Genomic DNA, 18,819 nt, shown 5'->3' on the forward strand with positions numbered 1-18,819 from the left:
TACCAGATGTCCAGAAATAGAATTTAAGCAGGAGGTTGTGAAATATATTACTGAAAAAGTAGCTGCTGCAGTTTTGAAATAGGCCCCTTAACCCTAAGCTTGTCCTTCACAGCGTTTATTTGGGTGTGCTCAAATGTGCTAAAGTTTTTTTTTCTGCAAACAGCATAAATGCTTATATGAGGACTCAGGAGATAAGATATGTCATGCTAATTCCTATTTGCATTTACTGTGGTGTCAGAATAAGGGGAATGAGTTGTTACACATCACAGTAGAAAATGCTACAGTGTTACAATAAGGTAGAAATGATTCCACTTATGTTTTAGTATTAATACAGTCTTAATCCCCAGTAATGTACACTGAGCTAAATGTAACTTTATGTGTACATATTTAATTTCATATGTTCAGAGAATCTGTTTATTAGAGGTGCCATGCAGCTGGAATTTTACAGCAGTGTCCAGTTTCTGAGGGTTTGCTGCTGTAGCTTCTTTATACCACAGGGTCATTTTTATAACTCCAAATTAAAGAGCCAGTCAGAATTATGATTTAAGCACAGAATGATTATTTCCATATTGATTAGCGTTCCAAAACATTTTTGCACACCTGCCATTTTTCCAACTAGATGTTCATTCTATAGAATAAAAAGCCGATTTTTGAAAGCAATATTACTTTGGAGACACAGCAACAAAATCTTTCAGGGAGCAAAAACTAACTAAAGGTAAAATGCTTATGAGTAATCGCTGTTAATCAACTCTTATTTTTTTTCTTTGAGGTGGAGGTAGTATTTACATTTCTTATGCATGTACAGGATGCCCTTTCAGTATGAAGGTGTGTATTACACCAGCTAATAGTAATAGCCTGCTTTAAGCATAATATGAGTGGCATTGAGTAGCATGATGTTTTTGGCAGCAGCTGACTCCTTATGATGCTATGCATAGTGTTGCAGATACCACAGCATTTACACAATGTTGCATCTGTAATGGATACTAGGACTGGGCATTCTGATGCTGATGCAAGACTACAGCAGAGAGTGATAACAGGGAATCTGATTTGAAGGTTAAATTTAAATAGCATTGCCTTTCATATGAAGTTAAGTAGATGGGGGTTAATGATGAACTGCAGAGGAGAGGTTGACAGGGTGTAGCATCTAGGTTGTCAGTAGCAAGATTATAGTCTAATGACATTTAGAAACTTGATGGCTGATCAGTGTTGAAAGTTATCTGTACCCATGCATACACTCCTGAAAGTTCTTTTTAAGTATGCAGAGATTGGTGTTGTTTTAAGGGCAGGGAAAGTTTGTTCAAAAAGCAGTCAGTCTGCTGAGCGACAGATTTGTTGTGTTAATATTATTAGATGATATTTCATGGTTGATTGGCCCTCATATCAGATTGCTTCAAGCAGGGAAGCTCCAACAGGGGAGGGTTGTCCGTGTCCAGAGAACAAGCCGTAAATCCCCTTCAGGAAGTGATGGGATACCAAGAGAAGATTATGCTTTCTGAAGCCTGCTTGATTAACTTGGGTTGTTGACCTCATCTATCCTTTTAGTGAGGAATGACTGAATCTTCTCCAGTTCAGCCTAGAAACTGTAGTAGAGGGCATTATACTTTCTCTTGTGAAATGGGTGATGTATACAGTGAAACACTGGCCTTCTTCAAGTGGCCAGTACATCCCCTTCAGTACCATTTGAGTCATATTGAAAGCTTTTCCTATCATCCCGGCTAACTGTTGGTCAGTGGTGAGCTCTTTGGCTTTGACTTCACCAAAGTCCTTAACAATGGAATCTTTTTGAAGTGACCTTCCCTTCCTACAGTAGGTGACAAGGACAACCTAATTTCCATAATTTATTATGCTACATCTGTTAGCACTCTAGGCCAAGCCTTTATTTATTTATTTTGCATCAGGATATAGGTTATGGCTAACTTTACTTGGAAAATTATTACATGAAAGGAGAAGAGAACAATGTTATGCAGTTTGTAGTTTTTACAAACTTAGTGAGAAGAAGACTTTTGTTTTCAACTTGTACATCCATGGGCCAAGAAATGAGTGATGCAGAAACCCACTAGTGAAAATAAATTACTTTCCTGCCTTCACCAATTTGGTTTTGGTGTAAAGCAAATTGTTGCAGGCTTAAAGCTCTCTGAAGAAAGACTTGGTCACGTGTGCATTAAGGAACAATGATAGAGCACTGTACTGCCATTTTTAAATAGACCAATGCCAAGAGGTGAACGTCACATACAAAATCAAACTGCTATGGTAAACAGAGGGCTCATTTTAGAAAGCTGATGTGATACCATCTATACATCATTACCCAGTGTTGAACCTGTCTGGACCCTTCTAGCATTGATATGTTACCAGATGCACTTATGTTCTGACTTACTTATTGCAGTACTCAAATAACATCATCTGTACAGTTGTTAGAATACTCATAGCTAATGGAGGCCTCATAATGCCCGCTGTTGTGATGATTTCATAAATTGGATTAATCAAGCTGGATCTACAGAATTACTGTGGCTGTCATAGTGGTGGTACAGTAGCTGTTGGGGAGATTTGTTTCTCTACATGGGTGTAGGACATTTTGGTTTGCATGTAGCTGCTAGATGGTTAAGTGAGGTGGTCTAAGGGCCACCAGTCTGTAATTACAATCCCTGCAAGTTATGGCACAAACCTTTTAGGGTGTTTACATGTTGAGTCTGACTTGCAAAACTTGTGACTTAGTTTAAAGTTTCATTGACAAACATTTTATAATGTGTTTTACTTAGTTCTGTTATAATATTAAATTATGTGTTAGGTTTGTTAGCTGTTATCTGTCATTGGGATTTTTTTGCTCACCTTTGGGCCAGGATAAAGACACCCAAGTTGACTTTGTGACCTTTTAGGTGGGTAGGTCTAATGCCAAGGATTCCACATAATTATGTTTCTTGACTAGGTTAGTCCCATTAGGCATGTCATATTTTTAGGGGAGACCTGAGGCATAGCTCGTATTGACTAGGTGAAATTTGGTCAGTAGAATAAACAGATTCCCTTACTCTTTTTGATAAGTACAATGTCTCTTTTACATTCACTTGCGCTAGCAACAATTCTGGTAGATGAGACCTTGGTTTAAGATATTATGTGAAGGATAGAACCTCAGAAGTTCACCACTTCCTTATGTTACATTTCACTGTCAGTACTTCAAAATAAATCTGAACACCTGCTGTGGGAATAGAACTCACAGATTTGTAATCTTGCTGGCATCAAAGGTAAGAACATTACATGTTAAGACTCTTCTGATGTTCTTCAAAAATGCTCTGGCAATACATGTTTCTGAAAAGAATCTAAAAACCTTTCTGTTAAGTAAGCCATTTTGGGACACCATGTTCACCACCTGTTTCCTTTCATTTGAGTTTATTTAGAGGTTTTTCTTTATTCCCATTCTGGTAATTCTGGTAATGTTTGTAGCAGTAACCCCTGACTTTTGTGCAGATTTGTGTGGAGACTTGCTGATTTGCAGTAGTGACCATTAGACCAAGTAGTGCATTAGTGACCATTAGAATAAATGGCTTGTATTTATCAGTTTTGGGTTCAGAGTAGAAGATCCTCACAAGGATAAACATACATGCATACATCAACATATGCACTATTACAATAAAAAGTAGAATTTATGATAAAAAGTCAAGTCTGAATGCTTAATTTTACCTTTTGTGTTACTTTTCTGGTAATAGGCAAGTGTTCCACTACAAATGCTAATTTGTTGCTTTTGTTATAGCATGTGAAGTGGGCTGCAACCCCAACCCTGTACATATGTTGTCAGTTTTAATTTTGTATAATTACCCCAATCCCTCTACACCTGTTGCCAGTTTTAATTTCATATAATTACCCCAATCCCTCTACATCTATTTTCAGTTTTAATTTCATATAATTATGTAAAATAATGCTGCATGTAGAGAAGGTTGAGAGGTTGGCAGCCCCCTTGCATGCTATATAATCAGTAATAGATTACAAACACAATATAAGAGTAAAAGTACTCCATTTTATTTTACTTATTAGTTGGAGTTTACTATAAGAAATTAAGTCGTCGTATGTATGTTTTTATTGTATTTTTTGTACTAGTTTGTAAGTGTTTCTATAAGAATGGTAATATATGCTACTGTTACAGCATGTGAGGGGGGAGTAATCCCTCAAAACACACACCAATTGTATGTTTTAATTTCATAAAACAATTTCATATAAGTAAGTCATTAATAATGCAGAAAGTGGGGGGGGGGGTATTACCCTCGTATGCTGTAAAAGCAGCAGTAGTAGATTATTGTTTGTAGTGGAAGAGTCAAACAAGGAAAGTTAATAATTTATCAAATATTTAAATATAAATATTAAAAGAATTACAGGTTTTCTTTTCTTTCTTTCCTTGTTTTTTCTTCTCATTTTTTTCATTAATCCCACATTTTCAGAGTGTATGAATTACAAATAATGTATGTAAATAATACTTATAAATTTGTTTTTAAATAATACTTATAGATGTGCTTTTTAAATGAGGATTTGCTATAGCATATCTTACTGGTTGCTCTAGTAAACAATTGACAGCTTTCTGACCTGATTCTGGTGGGACATCCCTAATTTGTTCTCAAACTTTTGCTCCTTCCTTTTCAAAATTGGAAATTATTTTGAGAAGTTCTAAGTTAATGATACCAACATTTTAAAAAGTGTCCTAGTTTGGGGCCTTTTATCTACTTATTTTTGATTTTTCTGTAACACTAGAGATAAAAGTTGAATGATATCAGGAAGTGGTAAGTAAGTGTTGCACAGGTTCCCAAACTGCCACATCATGCATCACTTGCTTAGAGATCTCTTACCTGTCCCCCCCTATATTTGAGGAACATTCATATTTTTCACCTGCTTTACCCCTGCACATGATGTACCTATTTTTGGAGGTATGTCCCTATTTTCTGGCTTTATTTACTCCTTCTCATAATTTTCTGAATCCCCCTCATTGCAAGTGATTTTTGAAGCTGTCCAGTACAAGGAAACCATGCCACATGGCCATTGGCCAATGCAGTAGTGACAGCAATAATTAAAAAAAAAAGGGCACAAACCTTGCATAGTAAATTGTGTGATAGAATTTTGCATTGCAGTGTGATACTGTGCTTGTATTGTCCATTATTGTTCTCACTCTCTCTTTTTTTAACATGTGTTTCCGAGTAGTGTTCCATATTCCTATTAGACGCAGGAAGAGTTATGTGCCATTTGATATTCAAATTTTATACCAATTGAATGTTTAATTAAATGCTTAATTAGACTTTTAGCTCAATGTACTTAGTTTTCAAGGGCCTTTGTTCTCATTGTCAGTGTCTACAGTGTGAGAGATATTTCCACAAAAGAACTGGCTAAAGATGACCTTCTGTTCATGTTCACTATCAAGATGTGGTAGGAGCAGCCATACTAATCTACATGGCTGAGCAAGTCTATGAATTGCTAGGCACTTAGATGCCTTGCTGGAGGCAGTTCTAAGTAAGAATGCACATGACTGATTTTCTGTATCTGAATTCAAAAAGGTTACTGTGACGTGTACAGCTCTTGTACAACTCATAGTAATCTTTATGAATTTCAGCCATAGTACTCCTGTTAGTTATCCAACACAGGATTTAAGAATACACTGCCTTCTCAGCAATATAGTCTGAAAGTGATGATGCCAACCAAAACAAACAATGAGGAAACTTCTCTGTGTGGAAGATCTAAGATTCCTTAGAGTTCCTTAGAATTTAGGCACCTAATAAAAAACATATAGTGAATATTCCACCAAGTAATAGGTGGTAGAAATACTTTCTTTAAAAACTTTCCAAACTGTAAATCCCCTAATGAAAGTAGGGAAGCACACACTAGTTGAAGTTGAATCTTCTTTACAGTAGACTCCCTCTTATCCGGTCTTGATGCATCCAGACCTTAGGCTGGATAAATGAATGGCTGGTTGATCAGACAAAGCTTTACAATAAGTTACTCTTATCAACCTGGCACTTTGGAATCTTGAAATGTTAAAATATTGAAACAAAAATGAACTTGCAAGTTTATTTTTCTTTCAATATTTTAACATTTTAAGAGTAAAACAATAAGTTGAGACGTTCAGAAGTGCACAGAGGATGTGGAAGTGTTGTTCTTCTTTGTCTGTTGCTACGGCTGGTTAAAGCAGAGTCCGATTAAAATGAGAGCGGATAAGAGGGTATTAGCAACACGCAGACAAGTGATCCAAATAGTTGAAAAAAATGTCACAGCATCATGTAGAAGAGAATATAAAGTCTTGATACAATGCCTTGCCTTAAACCACATCAGCATATTTACACGTCATTAATGTATTCAGTTTAAAATCTTTTCAAATCCAGTATGAATAACTAATTTATAAGATTACATGAACTTTTGAGTTTTCATGTGAACAGGAATCTACATCTACAGAGAACAGTGCACATGTTTAGTACTACAGTTTGATCAGTTTAAACATTTGTGTTTGAAGATCAGAAAGTATCTTTAGGAGTCTCTGTACTGCCTGAGAGCCTACTCTACGCACGCACACACGCACACGCACACACGCACACACGCATACACACAAACACACACAGAGTTATAACCCATTCCTAACTACACTATTGCCTGGAGAAAAAGCCGTAAGCCAGGTTTATAGGAATGTTGTTGCATCTGCACCATCACTAGCAAAAGGAAAATGAGAAACTTCATTCCGCTTGTATTTTTGTTTTGCAGTCTTAAGTCCACATTTTTAGTTCTGGCAAATATAGAATGTGAAACACTTTTATACCTTTGTTGCCATTTTCCTGACATTTCCGATTAACAAACTGAAAATAGTCTTAAATGATCAATACCTTCTGTCCTGTTTTGATGAAAAATTATCACACTTTTGTAGTCTCTTCACAGTTTAAAAAGATAAGCCAGCTCACAGCAGACGTTGCAGATAATTAGATGTATTTATTTTTGCATTGTATTGGTATATTTGTGCAGTATTTGCTTTGTTTTTTGGCTTTTAGTTTCATTTAATGAATAAAACACGAAAACAGTAAGACTCAACATCATTTATTATTTTTTTATTTTTTGAAAATATGTATAAATATTTAATTTTGCTTGTAGATTATTATTTAATCTTGTACCACCTTATCCACAAACGTAACTATAATTCTGGTTTTATGTTAAAGGTAATTCATAGCAAAGCTAATTTTGTGGTTGTGTATGCTTGTTTTTTTTTTTTTTTGCTAGATGCTATAGAAAAACTAGGTTAATATCCTAAGAATGATATGTGGGCACTAAGTCAATAATGTATGATTTGAAGATTTGTATAGGCCGTATTTCATCTGTGGTCTGCCTCATAGCAGTGAAGATACAGAAATTAGCTAAATGTAGTTTATTATGTAGTAGTTGTATATTTTAATGTTTCTTATTTAATATACTTGTACTGTGTATGCAGCTATTATAACAGTTACTGTGCATGTATTTCTGTTTGTGTGTGATTCTGTGTTCATATGTTCTTAGGATGATACTAGGCTATTGGCCCAGAGGCCCTTATAAGCCTAGCCAAGAATTTCACCCATTCACACATGTCAGCACCTGTTTCCCCTGTCCACCAGAGACGGAGATGGTATCCCAAGGGTGTATTTTTTGTTTCCCATCCTGTCATCCAGGTTTCTTTTAAAGAGGGCTAGAGAAGTACTCTGCTTGACATGTAGAGGGAGTCTGTTCCACAGATGGGGGAATCTGAGACAAAAATCTGTCCCGCCAACAAGTTCTATTAATGTCACAGACCAGGCTGAGGCCTTGCGTGCGGGTTGCGGAGTGGAGTTTGACTTACGGATATGCAGCAACTCCGTCAAGGCTGAGTCTGAGATGTCCTTGTATGCCAGACACAGGTCATCTCTGAGCAGTCTGTATGAGACTGAGTACAGGGACAGGGTTTTTAGCCTATCTGTATAGGACAGGTGTTTGTGACCCTGGATTTTCCTGGTCAGGAACCTCTCTGGTCTCTCCAGCTGCTGCATGTGCTTAGCAAGGTACATGCCAAAGGGAGCATTGTACTCAAAGGGTTGTAACAAGCGATGCACCCAAGGATCAGTCTTGGGGCCTCTACTGTTTGTTGAATACATTTCTGAGGTGCAAGCCAAAACCATTTGCCTGTGGCTTACCAAGTTTGCAGATGACTGCAACCTGGGCACCGTCAAATTACCCTAGTGATGTGAACATCCTTCAAAAGGGCCTTATCCAAACTAATGACTGGTGCCAGAAACATGGCCTCAAACTGAATGCCAAGAAATGCATCATTATCCTCTTTGGGGAAAAATGGCATCCCCACTAATTATCACAATAACAACAATGTACTAAGTACGCAGTCAGTCGTGAGGGACTTGGGCACCTAGGTTGATAGCAACCTGACGTTTGATCACCACATTGAATCAGTTGTATGGAAGGCTTTCTACATGGCCCACCTCATAAGTAAGGGTATTTCATCCAGGAACAATAACATCCCTGTACTCTTCCCTTATCATTAACTACTTTGGGCATAAACGTGGGGTTGGTGTGAAGGAAAACCCTGTCCTTGTGGAAGATCAAGAAAGGGGGGAGAAGCCTTCAGGGCCTGGAGCTCTGACACCCTTCAGTTCTGTTATTTATGCCAAGTGGCCCAGGTTGTGGACGAAAAGGGTGTTGGGACTAGATTAGTTACCTGGTTAACAAATGTTAAATAAATAAACCAGAAATAAGCTGATTGCTGTGCCTTTTCTGATGGTTAAGACTTTGTAGCTACCCTCAGCATTTGGTCTCTGAGACATGTACCCATCTTTGATTTTGAAAAAAGCTGTGATACAGTTCTTGTCACTCTGTATGCTCTAAGTATAGTAAAACAGTGTATAATCCAGTGGCAAATTATTATAAATCCAGTTTTTGATATCAGAGATGCAGTTGATGACTTTACTTTGAAAATCGAATATTTACCCTTATCTTATTCCTAAAAAAACTCCTTATCTATACCCGGCTATTGTGGTAGGGTTAGCATATGTTTATGTTTTTGTTTTTTTATTTAATTGATAGGGTATGCATCTGCAACCCCGTAATGCAACTTTTTCAACCTGGACATTGATTTCTTTTGATATGGCTAATATTTTCTCCACCTTTAGAATCCGAAAGTTCCATATTTGTCAGGTGTTAGGAACCTGTTGGTATTTAAACAGTGTGACCTGTTCATCACTAGGCGTTTCAAGTTGTTTGGTGATAGACTGCCCCATTCCAAAACTGGTTACATTCAAGTCCACAAAGTCTTAGTTGCATTTGTTGCTGTTAATGACTGTCATCACTTTGAGAAACATGGAATATTTTGTTGTTCTCTGTTAGCAAAGGATCTTCTTAAAAGTGTAGCAAGGTGGGTTTGGCATGTTGTAAGCTACTATGTTGTTAGAGCTAGTGTAACAGACTGTATTTTCTCTTTATTTTCAAACAACCATCTAAGTCAGCAGATGACAGACATAGCCGTTTTATCTCTGTCTTAAAGAGGTGCTGAGTGAATAGGAATGAATTTACTTATGTCTTACAGACACATATTCAGGCTACAAATGTCAGTTGATGACTGATGTGAGAGGTGAAGTAGTGACTAAATGGGCTGCCTGCCCTGGTACAAGGGTCTTTTTGCAGGAATAGAGGGTGCAGTACTAGTGCAGGTCCCGCAGTAGGAATTGGTTTTACGATTAACTTTACTATAAACATGAAACAGCAGTATTTAAATATAAAATGTGTTCAGGATGAGAGGGTGTGTGATTCTTTTTTTTTTTTTTTTTTTGTGGGAGTCTGGCAATTGTTTATGTTCTGCAGTTTTGACTTTGTATAAATTACAACCACTTCCAGTACTGAGGCATTCCCTAGTCATAATCATGTGAATATATGAACAGACTGTTGGAAAGAGGACATTATCTTATCAAGTCTTCCTCAATGTGTAGCATGCCTACTGTGAATCTGAACCTTCTCATTCACACTAGTCTGCCTCATTGTGTAGCATGCTTGCTATGAATGAAAGTTCTCATTCACACTAGCCTACCCCATTGTGCAGCTTGCCAACTGTGAATCTGAACCTTCTCATTCACACTTGTCTGCCCACTCATGTAGCATGCGTACTGTGAATCTGAACCTTCTCATTCACACTAGTCTGCCCCATTGTGTAGCATGCTTGCTATGAATGAAAGTTCTCATTCACACTAGCCTACCCCATTGTGTAGCTTGCCAACTGTGAATCTGAACCTTCTCATTCACACTAGTCTGCCCACTCATGTAGCATGCGTACTGTGAATCTGAACCTTCTCATTCACACTAGTCTGCCCCATTGTGTAGCATGCCTACTGTGAATCTGAACCTTCTCATTCACACTAGTCTGCCCCATTGTGTAGCATGCCTACTGTGAATCTGAACCTTCCCGTTCACACTAATCTTCCCGATCATGTAGCGTGTCTGCTGTGAATAAAGCTTCTCATTCATACTAGCCTTCCCCATCGTATAACATGCCTACTGTGAATCTGAACCTTCTCATTCACACTAGCCTGTCTCATTGTATAGCATGCCTACTGTGAATCTGAACTTGTCATTCACACTAGTCTGCCCCGTTGTGTATCATGCCAACTGTGAATCCGAACTTCTCATTCACACTAGCCTGTCCCATTGTGTAGCATGCCTACTGTGAATAAAGCTTCTCATTCATACTAGCCTTCCCCATCGTATAGCATGCCTACTGTGAATCCGAACCTTCTCATTAACACTAGCCTGCCCCATTGTGTAGCAAGCCTACCATGAATCTGAACCTTCCCGTTCAGACTTTGCTACTTCCTACCATTATTTTCCATCATTTTCTGACTTCATCTGTAGTCTTCATGTCTACAACACAGAAAGGCAGAATGTTTAAACCTCACCTGATCAGTTTATAAAAAAGTCAGTGTTTTATAATTGTACCATATATTACTACCACTATCCTTTCAGCATTGTTCCACTTCCTTTTCCCAAATGATTGAATAAGTCTGGCGAATATCATCAACACTTTCTTCTTTGGATTGCATTTCTTGCTAGAAAGCCTTCTTAATTACTTCATCAGAGCCTGGCTATTCTTATTAATTTGGTCTGGGATTCATCCTGACCATCAAACTAGCAAAGAAAAATATATACTTTTTTTGCCACCTGAAGTAAAATTAATAATGCATATGGTATATTTATTTGTGACCAGGCTATAATGGCCATTGTTATTTATTGTAAAAAAACTTGTTTTTTGTCAATAAAACTAGATTTGTAGAAGTATAAACTTTCAAAGTATAACAAAATGGAGAATTTGTAAGATGTCATACAAAATACTGTGGTAGTATCCTGGGAAAAGCTAACACTGATAAATGTGTGTGTAATGTAGTGTCATGTTTGAAAATCTGATTTATTTATTTAGCACTTGTTCACTGGGAAAGTCTGACTGGGACGGAGCCCATTTTCAGCAGAGGGCCAGGAAGAAACGTACCAGACACATGTCTTTGGAACATGGGAGGAAACCCACATGAACACAGGGAGGACATGTAGACTATGCACAGAAGGCACCCCAGCTGAGAATCGAGCAGGAGAAACTCTTGCTATGAGGTGACAAAGATAACCTCTGCACCACTGTGCCATCCAAAAAATACGATGTAGCCTTTCTTCTTTCTTCTTTCAGAATGTTGACATATTTTGTAAAGCAGTGTTTCAGTTCTGTTTTAAAATGGAATACGTGTGTTTCATGTGACCTGCGAACATCTTCTTCTTCTTCTCTTTCGGCTGTTCCCATTAGGGGTCACCACAGCGGATCATCTGTTTCCATTTCTTCCTGTCCTCTGCATCTTGCTCTGTCACACCAACCACCTGCATGTCCTCTCTCACCACATCCATAAACCTTATCTTAGGCCTTCATCTTTTTCTCTTATCTGGCAGCTTCATCCTTAGCATCTTTTTCCCAATATACCCAGCATCCCTCCTCAGCACATGTCCAAACCAATGCAATCTCGCCTCCCTGACTTTGTCTCTAAACCGTCCAACCAGAGCTGACCCTCTAATATACTGATTCCTAATCCTGTCCATCCTTGTCACACCCAGTGCAAATCTTAACATCTTTAACTCTGCCACTTCTAGCTCTGACTCCTGCCTTTGTGTCAATGCCACCATCTCCAACCCATACAACATAGCTGGTCTCACTACCCTCTTGTAGACCTTCCCTTTCACTCTTACTGGTACCCGTCTGTCACAAATCACTCCTGATACTCTTCTCCACCCATTCCACCCTGCCTGTACTCTCTTCTTCACCTCTCTTCCACACTCACCATTACTCTGAACTGTTGATCCCAAGTACGTAAACTCAACCACCTTTGCCAACTCTACTCCCTGCAGCCTCACTATTCCTCTATCCTCCCTCTCATTCACACACACATATTCTGTCTTAGTCCTGTTGACCTTCATTCCTCTCCTCTCTAGAGCATATCTCCACCTCTCCAGGGTCTCCTCAACCTGGTCCCTACTCTCACTACAGATCACAATGTCATCTGCAAACTTCATAGTCCATGTGGCCTCCTGTCTGATCTCATCTGTCAACCTGTCCCTCACCATTGCAAATAAGAAAGGGCTCAGAGCTGATCCTTGATGTAATCTCACCTCCACCTTAAACGCATCTGTCACTCCCACTGCAGACTTCACCACTGTCACACTACCCTCGTACATATCCTGTACCACTTTTGCATACTTCTCTGACACTCCTGACTTCCTCATACAATACCACAACTCCTCTCTAGGCACCCTATCATATGCTTTCTCCAAGTCCACAAAGACACAATGCAACTCCTTCTGACCTTTTGTATATTTCTCCATCAACACTCTCAGAGCAAACATCGTATCTGTAGTGCTCCTTCCTGGCATGAAACCATACTGCTGATTAGTAATCATCACCTCCCCTCTTAACCTAGCTTCCACCACTCTTTCCCATAACTTCATGCTGTGACTGATCAGTTTTATACCTCTGTAGTTACTACAGCTCTGCATATCACCCTTATTCTTAAAATTAGGTACCAAAACACTTTTTCTCCACTCCTCAGGCATCCTCTGACTTTCCAAGATTTCATTAAACAATCTGGTTAAAAACTCCACTGCCATTTCTCCTAAGCACCTCCGTGCTTCCATTGGTATGTCATCTGGGCCAACAGCCTTTCCATTCTTCATCCTCTTCATAGCTGTCCGTACTTCCTCTTTGCTAATCTGTTTCACTTCCTGCTTCACTATCCCCACATCATCCAACCTTCTCTCTCTCTCTCTCATTCTCTTCATTCATCAACCCCGCAAAGTATTCTTTCCATCTGCTCAACACAATCTGCTCGCTTGTGAGTACATTTCCTTCATTATCCTTTATCACCCTAACCTGCTGCACATCTTTCCCAGCTCGTTCCCTCTGTCTAGCCAATTGGTACAGGTCTTTTTCTCCCTCTTTAGTGTCCAACCTTTCATACACCTCTACATATGCCTTATCCTTAGCCTTCTCCACCTCTCCCTTTGCCATGCTCCTCATCTCCTTATACTCCTGTCTACTTTCTTCATCTCTCTGACAATCCCACTTCTTCGCCAGCCTCTTCCTCTGTATACTTTCCTGTACTTCCTCATTCCACCACCAGGTCTCCTTGTCCTCCTTCCTCTGTCCAGATGTCGCACCAAGCACCTTTCTAACTGTCTCCCTTACCATCTCTGCTGTAGTTACCCAGCTATTCAGTACCTCTTCACTGCCCCCCAGTGCCTGTTTTAATTCTTCCCTGAACTCCACCTCACAATCACCCTTTTTCAACCTCCACCATTTCATCCTTGGCACTGCTCTCACACTTGTTCTCCTCTTCTTGATCACCAATGTCATCCTACACACCACCATTCTATGCTGCCTAACTAGACTTTCCCCTGTCACCACTTTACAGTCTCCAATCTCCTTCAGACTGGCCCTCCTGCATAGGATATAATCCACCTATGTGCATCTTCCTCTGCTCTTGTATGTCACCCTATGCTCCTACCTCTTCTTAAAATACATATTCACCACAGCCATGTCCATCCTTTTTGCAAAATCCACTACCATCTGACCTTCTGCATTCCTCTCCTTAACACCATACCTGCCCATCATTTCCTCATCCCCTCTGTTCCCTTCACCAACATGCCCATTGAAATCTGCTCCAATCACCAGTCTCTCGCCCTTGGGTACACTCACCACCACATCATCCAACTCACTCCAACATTTTTCTTTCTCATCCATTGCACACCCACCTTGCGGAGCATATGCACTAACAACATTTATCATTACACCATCAATTTCCAGCTTCATAAACATTACTCTATCCAACACTCTTTTCACCTCCAAAACACTCTTGGCATACTATTCCTTCAGGATAACTCCCTACCCCATTTCTCCTCCCATTCACACCATGATAGAACAATTTGAACCCACCTCCCATACACCTGGCCTTACTCCCCTTCCATCTGGTCTCTTGCACACACAATATGTCAACCTTCCTTCTCTCCATCATATCAGTTAGCTCTCTCCCTATACCAGTCATACTGCCAACATTCAAAGTTCCTACCCTCACTACTATACTCCTAACCTTCCTCCTCTCTTTCTGCTTTTGGGCATGCCTCCCCCCCCCCTCTTCTACTCCTTTGGCCAACAGTAGCCGAGTTTCTGCCAGCACCCTGTTGGCTAACAGTACTAGTGGCGGTTGTTGTTTACCCTGGCCTTGACCGATCCAGTATGGAAATCTATATTGTTGTCCGCATATGTTATTTGGCAGTGGTTTTACACTGGATGCCCTTCCTGATGTAATCCTCCCCATTTATCCGGGCTTGGGACAGGCATGAAGAAATGCACTGGCTTGTGCATCCCCAGTGGCTGGGTTACCTGCGAACATCTGATATTTCTTTTTAATGTGAAAAGGAGATGTAAAGAAGTATATGGAGCTTTATAACTGAAATTTTAAATTTAACATTCTTTTCCTATGTCGGAAACTTAAAGTTATAAAAAAGCAGTTACAATGTTTTTCAGATAGGCTACTGGGCAGAACTGGGAAGCAGTCATTGTTAAGCAGAATTGGTGTATACCTTGGCTCTAGATGATTATCACTGCTGAAGTGACACTCCAACCCCATATGCAAAAATGAGGAAAAAGGAGTTGTGGATGGATTACTTTGAGAAGAAATGTTTTTTCTTTGAAGAAAGAATTGATGTAATATGGTGTAACCCCCTCCCCAGTTTCTGTGGGAACAGAAAAGATGAGCTAAGATGTGTATATTTAGAGATGAAAACAGGGTCATGTTCTTGCTTAAGATGTCTTGATTACCATTTCTGTGAAGGTTTGCTATTTGTCTTCTGCTTTTCATAATTTTACTAACTTAGAATACTTAGATCTAGTATTTATTTAGTAATATATTGCTAGGATGTTTATTTAATTGTAAATAATCAGATTATTTTTTAAATATTCTGTTTGAACAACTGACTGTTATATTCTCTTTATATTGCTGTAACTTCTTAATGTGTGTCAGCACTGTGTTATCTTTATTATTTAAGCCAATTTTATATTTATCCACTTCTGAGATCATGTTTAAGATCTTGTGGCTAATATTCATTATTTATTTATGTACTATTAAATATTATCTGAGAAGAGAGTATTATATAGCACTACAGGTTTAAAATGCTGGGGTATCTGCCACCAGAAGCTAGATCACCCAAACACATTACCAGTGTAATATTTAATTTTTATAGTTTATATCTGGCTAAATCTAGATTGTTGGCTATACTATTTTGCCAAAAAGAAAGCTGTGAGCAGTTAGAGAATTCTGACAGTCTTCCAGATAATTTTGTGTGTGTGTGTGTGTGTGTGTGTGTGTGTGTGTGTGTGTGTGTGTGTGTGTGCGCGCGTGTGTGTGAATATTGTTTTTTGAATGGCAGTTACCGTGAACATAAAGCACTGGAAGATACTGTGGTTCACAAAGACAGTGGTGAGTAAGGGGCTTTGTGTGGCAAAACTGTAAATGGTCAATATGCAGTAGTAATAGTTTGGGTATGGGTGTCTAAAATTCATACCCAGAAAATCAGTGTATATTCCCTTTAGGCAGCAGAATTTTTGTTGAATTTGGTAAATTAGTTATTGTTTACTTTAACCTGTCTGGTGTCAGTGGTGTGACTCTAGAGACCATCCTTTTAGGAGCCATCGGCCTTTTTGGGAGCAGTGAAACAGATCCAAGGATTGCAACTACTGTCCCTCACCTATTAAAGTGGTATACTAGTTGACAATGATGGAATTCAAACCCTGTTCACTCCAGACAGGCTATCACATAATTGTGGCAAAGAGAGCCATCTATAAAACATAACAGGTTACATTTTTGAGATTGTCAAATTTACTTTATTAGTGCAAAATTTAGAAAGTTTCTACATAATGTAAAAATAATATCTTTACAAATTAATTTCTTAAAGATCATTTTACGAGATTGGCTTTGCTCTTTTTTTTTTTTTTTTTTTTTTTTTGTGGTTACAGCTATGGTTCAATAAGTTATGATGTTTTGTTACTGTATGGTTTTTATTCTGTGACTCAGCCTTTATAGATTCAAGATGTATCATTTATTGTATTTAAGAGAGAAAGAGGGAGGAGGTTATATATAATTCAGGTGTAGGTTTGTGTACTATGTGTATATAAAGTTGATTGCTCCCAGCTTGTTGCAGTTTCCCTATATATTTACAGCCATTCCCTCTGCTTCATCCTGTTAACCATGCAGTGTTAGGGTTGGGAGGGTGGCCTAATGGTAAAGGTGTAGTCTTACAAACACAAGGTGCAGGGTTCGAGTCTCACAAGGGGTAATTAGCTAGGCTTAAAATGGCTCGAAGGGCAGTTTGCCTAGTACTAATCTATCTCTGAACCTATGTGTTATGTGATCCCTTATTTTTGTTATTTACTTGGTTTTAGAACAAGTACACTTCTGAAACAAACTATGTATTACATAGTTTATGAATGAATTCAGATGTCAGCCCAAGGGGTGAGGTCTGTATTTTGAAAGCATTTCTTGATGGACCACTGTGCCTATATGTGCTGAGTGTCTATTTTTAATTTCATTTGGATCTGATTTCTGCTTTTGATTAATTATGCTTGAGTTATTCTACTAAACCCTTCTATTAAATGTTTTCAATACTGCTGGGATCCTTAATTGCACCAAATTTGCTTCATTGTTACTCCCTGCCTCTCCATTTTTAGTTGAGATTTCTGATCTGATAAAGTGAATTCCTTACTTTTAGCAGATTATGTTTCTGTTCTTTATCATAATAGCATCTCTGAAACACTAGATAATATTTGTTATTCTGGCCCTGCTTTTATTCGTTTATTAAAATGTAATGTTTTGTTGCATTGTTTAAAATTCTTAATTTATGTGGTTAATTAACTACAGAGTGCCTACTTTTTCTTCATATAGAATCACAAAGCATTGAACTGTTGATCACTGAGCAAGTTGTTAGACAATGTGCTATCATACTCTGGGACTGATGAATAAGGGATGTTTATTTTACCTGGGTTGAAGGAAGCCTGGTTTGTTCTCCGGCTTAAGAGCCCTGCAACTTTTACACCAAAGTCATTCAGAACCATTTGTATTCCCACCCTAACTGTTATAAATCCTGAAACGCCAGGTTGCAATGCAGATTCAAAAACATATAGACAAGTACAGCAGTCTACTGGACTGGCAGCATGGATTTAGGCAGGTTGGAAACACAGTGATTGCACTCTGGATCTTAACTCTGGTTTAATAAGCCAAAAGTGAGCTAACTTTAGATACTTTTAACAAGCTTACGGAGTATTTGATTTTGTGGATAATTTTTTGCTGCTTAGCAAAGGATTTCATGATGGGCTAGTGTGCTTTTTGGACATCTAATTGACACATAACCAGTTTAGGATTAAAACTGGCATCTGTCTCTCATGCATACAGAAAGTCACACATACACAGACAAAAATACATGCAATTCTACAACAAAGAAAATGCACTCTGGAGAAAGACAATATTACATTTAGGGTGTAGTTGTTTGTTATAGTCCTCTGAGCAGCCCATATTGTGAGTTGGAGACCTTTCTCCTACAATTGTATGTTAAAGATTCAGTCTGATTGTGTTGTACTTAGTAGCTGGGTAAAATTAAAGGTTCATAGGCGGTTACTAGGCATGCAGTCTAGGAGACCATTAATTAGCTTAACCCAACTTCCCAGTTGCCACAGGGCATTGTATGGTTAAGTGACTTCTCAACGTCAAACAGTAGGCAAAAAAAGGCTAAGGTAATCAAACTCTGTACCACAGGAAGTATGTTGTTAACCTACAGCCTCTAATCCTATATGCCACCTTGCTATTTCTGTAAGAACAGGTCTATGCTCAGAAATTTTGAGAGGAGTTTCGAAAACTTGTTAGAGCACCAGAAGTACCACTTGAAATTTTATGTTTTATTCTTGACCCCATCATCCTAATGGGGCCACATGCACAGTGAGTACATTGCATAAAAATTGTAAAATAATCCACTGTGTTTTGGACATTGTTCTGGTATTTATGGCTTTAAGTATGATCAGTTCTTGGAAAACTGTTACCCTATTCCATAGGTAGAAAATGAACTCATGCACACTTGTTTCCTGCTTTTGGAAAAGTCCACATGCCTTGTAAGTGTTATTTAAAAAATACTGGCTCATGTTATGAGCATGTCAGGGGAGCAGTGTATAAAGCATATTGATTACTTCTTAGAGGGGGCTGACTTTCTGTTATGCACTATTGCCCATAAGTTGCAGTT

At 38.6% G+C, this 18,819-nt stretch overlaps 1 protein-coding gene across 1 annotated transcript in view; it reads left to right on the top strand.

The window, feature by feature from the left end:
* The window catches only part of PLEC (plectin), a 1,553,583-nt gene that overhangs the window by 614 nt on the left and 1,534,150 nt on the right, over nt 1–18,819 (top strand). The gene's annotated exons all lie outside the window — the stretch shown is intronic.

Source organism: Protopterus annectens, chromosome 3.part1 (assembly GCF_019279795.1).
Source record: "Protopterus annectens isolate FY-2018-M chromosome 3.part1, PAN1.0, whole genome shotgun sequence".
NCBI lineage: Eukaryota > Metazoa > Chordata > Ceratodontiformes > Protopteridae > Protopterus > Protopterus annectens.